Below are 920 nucleotides of genomic sequence, written 5' to 3'. Positions count from 1 at the left end.
CACTCTTTCTTTCGCGTCATGGTACCCCTGGTTATAGCTGTTAATCATATTAACGCGATTTTCGGGAAATTCCTTAAATTCTTAAACCGAATTAAACAATAAAACAATAGTAATAAAAAATTAAATACCAATTCTTTTTGCATTAAAATAGTCCTCAAATATAAATTTTCATTTATGATTCAACGTAATCTATGTACGTAATCTACGTACATTTTTAATTTCTATTAATCCTTTGCACTTGAACATTCTTTTGCTGTAGGAAAATAACAGCTCATACCTTTCCTACTGTAAAATCGGTCGTATGTTTTATAATAAAATAAAAGAATATCGTAAATTAAAGAATAAAACTATTTTATTTAAATATTTCATGTATAGTTTCCTACATTTATTCAACATTCCAGTTGTGGCTTCAGAACAAGTAGCTACTGAGGGGATTAAATTTTTATTCAATTTCGATTTATTTTCGCTGAATTTGAGACTTGGTGATAATCAATTATTAAGAAATCTTTTATGTCGATACACGAAAGGTATGCTATTCATCATTTCTGATCATATAAGACAGACATAATGGTATCTAGCAGTGTCAAACAGAGATATATTAAGAGCACTAGAATGATCAAAGCTGCTAGAAGGGGGCCGAGTATGATTCAAAGCCCTTAGATTCTTGTAGGACGGAATAGACGAACAACTTTAGTCAAAGGAAATGGTGGACCATGAGACACCAGGAAATTGTCTTCCCAGGCTCGAGTCATCCTCTCTGTTAATGACATTTTCTCCACTATAAGAACTGTCTAAAGGAAACTAAAGTTAAAAGTGAAATGGAAATAATTTCAAAATGAATGAACGAAATCTTTGAAATAAAAGTAGCCAATAATTTAATTATTATTATTATACCCTTGTATCTTTCATTGCATTCCATA

The sequence above is a fragment of the Eufriesea mexicana genome, unplaced genomic scaffold (assembly GCF_001483705.2).
Source record: "Eufriesea mexicana isolate 0111107269 unplaced genomic scaffold, ASM148370v2 scaffold202, whole genome shotgun sequence".
NCBI classification, from domain to species: domain Eukaryota; kingdom Metazoa; phylum Arthropoda; class Insecta; order Hymenoptera; family Apidae; genus Eufriesea; species Eufriesea mexicana.
This window is presented reverse-complemented; position numbering follows the sequence as displayed.